A 4266-nucleotide genomic window follows, 5' to 3' on the forward strand; every position below is an offset into this window, starting at 1 on the left:
TTCCGGAACCCTTTTGGAAGCTCTGCGCAGAACAAACAAATCTCTACTCTGTTCAGATGCGTGACCACAGGTCAGTGCGAACGTCACCGGCAGAAATGAAAAAACTTGCCGGAATACACATGCTAATGGGCCTTCTCGGACTCCCAAGAGCAAGACTCTACGGTCCCGCATATCGGCTGTGCCTCTTGTCACAGAAAACATGACACGCGACCGACTCTTCGAGTTATGTGGTATGCTGCACTTCGTGGACCTCAGCCAAACAACCGATGCACAAACTGAAAACAAGTTGTTCAGAGCGGAACCCATCATCGAGTCATTTCGAAAAGCGTGCCTCGAGCTACCGCGTCCAAAAGCAGTATCTGTCGACGAACAAATGATTCCATTCAGCGGACGTTGTCCTGCCCGACAATACGTGCCCAGTAAACCAAATCCCGTCGGCCTAAAGAACTTTGTTTTGTCGAGTTCTGATGGACTGTGTTAGATTTCGTCATCTACACAGCTAAAGGAACTGTTCCTGAAGCCGATACGAAAGAACTTGGTCTTGGCGGGGCAATAGTGAAGCGTCTTCTGCATACAGTGCCGGAAGAACAACCAGTTCATGTGTTCACAGACCGTTTTTTTACAGGTTAGAAGCTCGCCGAATACCTTCTCCGAAGGAATGCACATCTTACCGGTACAATTATGGCAAACAGAACTGGAGGTGGGCATCAAAGCTTCCAAACGAAAAGAACATGAAACGAGGCGAATCATGCTGCGTTGTCCGCAGTGATGGAGAAATGTGTCTCACGAAGTGGAAGGATTGAAAATCAGTCATGATTCTTTCGACTGCCTGCGGCATCACTCCAGAATCCACTTGCAGAAGATGGTCGAAGGAAGAGAGGAAGAAAGTAGATGTGCCGCAGCCGCACTGCATCAAAATATACAACAAAAACATGGGAGGTGTTGATCTTGCGGACAGATACGTGTCCTATTACAGGACAAAAATACGTACGAAGAAGTGGACCATTAGGGTATTTGCCCACTTTCTAGACCTAGCGGTCGCAAATTCCTGGATTGAATACAGGAATGACTGCAAACTCATGGACGTTGCAGCAAAAGATATTCTCATCAATTCGAGTTTAAGAACCGAGTTGCGGAAACGCTAATTGGCGCCCACGTCGACGAAATGCAAGAAGCCGTAAATGAAGTAGAGCAGGATCTTGAAATTGGCGAGACTGCTGCACGCCATAAACGTACCAAGGTGACTCCTATGCCGCCAAGTAAGGTCCGATTGGACAAGTACGGGCATTTTCCAGAGCATGTGCCCTTAAAGTCTCAGATGAGATGCCGCAATCAAGGTTGCAGCGGAAAAACACGCGTAAGGTGCAATAAATGTGACCTGTTTCTTTGCCTTCTCAACAGAAACTGCTTTCTTGACTTTCACTCATGTTAGGCCTGTTGTACCCAAATGGGTGCAGCTAATTTCTCGTCTGAAATTACAGTTTTCGTTTTTTCTTCTTCCGAAAAGTGTTTCGGGGCTTTCAAATGGTTGCAATAAAGAGTTTATAAGTTTAGCCTGGCTAGTTTTTCCTCAGGTCTGAAGAGGTTATTTCTGTTTGAACAGCGCGCTCCTTTCGCAAACGCGGCCGCTGCAGCGAGCGCAGTGAACTTCGTACCCCCCGCTCCACCCCAGAGGCCGCCCCTTCTTTCCTCGAGATGAGCACACGAAGGCGACCATGCCCTGTAGGGCGAACAGCAACGGCGTTCGCAGGAGCGGGGCGACGATGTTTAAAGCGCACCACGCGCGCACGTCACGCCATCTATGTGGTCACTAAGAAAGCATGCTGGAGTAATTGGTGCATATAAATAGCTCGCCGTTAACAGGCTGAAAGACGTTGCTGTTTGTGGTCTAACGTCTAACGCCGCGCGCTGGCAAGCGAGAGGTCGCACGTTCGAGTCCGCACGTCGGAAAGTTTTAGGGGCGAAGCTCCTTATAGCGGCACCCGATCGTCCCGTCGTAGTGTGTAACCAGTCTTAAAAACGGAGGGCGCGTGCACACATGAAGGCTCCCTAAAGACAATGCGCTGCGACAGTACGTGATATGTATCGCCTCTCCTCTCCTACGCTTCCCCCTCTTTCTACGAGCGCGAATTTTAGCCGCCGTGCTTGCAAGGCGCAACGGGTGCAAACAATGCACTGTTTGCATGCGTCAACACGCACCCAACAAAAGACGGCGTAGCGCTGTGTTATGTCGATTGTGCATTTTGCTTTGTCCCTCTCTATTAAGTAGGATTTTTAACCTCAGCTGGAGCGTTCACTCAGAGGAGGGGGGGGGGGCAGAAGGTAGGAGGTCCAACCCCCCCCCCCTGCAATTTTTCATTTTGCATGTGTATACCGGGTGTTTGAAGAAATGGGTCCAAAATTCTAAAAAATCAGGGAAATGAGATATTTGTTCGATGCCTGTATAATTACTTCTGCAGCAGGCATCTCAATATGGCGAAAGAGATCCTTTAGGACGGTAATTTATAAGTTAAATTAATTAACTTTTAATAGGTGGAGTTATGCGTTTAGGGTCAAATAGAGAATTCAAGTTATTCAAGCGAAGAACCAATGCAGCTTTGATATTTCAAAAAAGCGGCGTCTAGTAATAATTGCTAAGTAAAAATTTCACCCACATTTATCGGCGAAACCGAAAACGTGGAAGAGTGCAACTGCCATATTCTTCCGATGCATCCAGATATGAGTGGCGTCGTGATATGAAAATCAACAAATTTCTTTGTGTGGGGTGTGCAGGGTGTGCTGCAACAATGGCAACACTGAGCACATAGTTAACCAACGCGGAAAGCTGTGATCGTGTCTTGAACAGTGACGTCATAGGTCATCTCCTTGTTGCGCTCATCGGTGCTTCTGTTTCAGTTTCACCGTTGCATTTGGTTGAATTTCATTACACCACAGTAAATTACTAGAGACAGCTTTCTATATATCAAAGCTGCGATGGGTTCTTTGCAGGGAGAACTTCAGTGTCTTATATAACGTAACTGCCTAACTCCCCTAAGTAAAAAGTTAATTTAGCTTTCTTAATTGTCATCCTAAATTATCTCTTTAGCCATATTGAGATACCTGCTGCTACAGAAGTAATGGTGAAGGCATCTGCAATACATCATTTCCCTGATTTTTGAGGAATTTTGGACACATTTCTTGAAACATCCGGTATATACAGGCACCACAACGCACAAACATAGATATGCTATGGTTGAACCTACCCTCCGAAAAAAATTTTAGCTACGTTACTGCGGTGGTACACTATTTTTTGGCGCTAAACTTGGGAAGGGGCCACTGCTGTGAATAGCATGAGCACCAAGTGTGGCAGATTGTTTGATGCAACGCGTGGTATGTGTTTGCACATGTGTGGCTTGGTGTATATGGCGATGGTCTTTCGAGAATAAAGTTAGTTGCAAGTGACGCTCTTTGTTCCCATCTTTTCTTCGTGGTTTGCGTCTTACAATTTTCTGAAGCGTGCACTAACTAGTTGCACGGAAGTATTTTTCTCCTCACTTTTCATCCTGCCAGGCTCTTCAACTTCTGCGACGTTTTATCATTATGTGCTGCAATTATTTGCTCTAAATACTACAAATATCTTAGGCAGTGACATTAACATTGGTATTTCTTCATTTGAATGTGTGATGGGCTGATCACCATTTCCTTGTATAATTCCACTCCCAATATATCGTTTTCGTTTTCAGTCTGTGTTCATATCATTTGTCTTTATCCTTACTGCACTGACTGTGTCTGTCTGCCCTCGCTCATTAGTGCAAAAAGCCTGGGGGTCCCAAATAAATCAAATGATAATGCATGACAGTACTATGTATGTACAATTATAAAGGAACAGATTGCAGCAGGGTTACCACTTGTGCAGTAGCGAACTTTGAATCTACTATAAAACAAGCGTGCCGTCAAATATTTATTCTATAAAACTGGGTATTTCAGCTCTCTAATTCACAGCATTCCACGAGACTGACTAGAGGTAAATTATAATGGGCAAAAAATGAAAACTCAGATAATGGCAGTGGTCATTGTGAGTCATGTTTATCACTGCAGGACAGGTTCCTGGCGAGATTGCAGACTCCAAAACCAGCATTTTATGCCGTAGATGGACACCACGTCTCGAGAGGACAAAGTGTCAAGGCTATTGCGAAAGCCGTAAGCCGGTGGTTCGTACCGTTTTCCCAATTGGAGCCCACGTGGACGGGGAGCCGGTGTCCAGATATGGAAAATTCTCCAATGCGC

At 45.8% G+C, this 4266-nt stretch overlaps 1 pseudogene; it reads left to right on the forward strand.

The window, feature by feature from the left end:
• The first annotated feature begins 236 nt into the window (after positions 1–236).
• Positions 237–1145, forward strand: LOC125757841 (piggyBac transposable element-derived protein 2-like; annotated as a pseudogene).
• Positions 1146–4266: the final 3121 nt, after the last annotated feature.

This window comes from Rhipicephalus sanguineus, chromosome 3, assembly GCF_013339695.2.
Source record: "Rhipicephalus sanguineus isolate Rsan-2018 chromosome 3, BIME_Rsan_1.4, whole genome shotgun sequence".
NCBI lineage: Eukaryota > Metazoa > Arthropoda > Arachnida > Ixodida > Ixodidae > Rhipicephalus > Rhipicephalus sanguineus.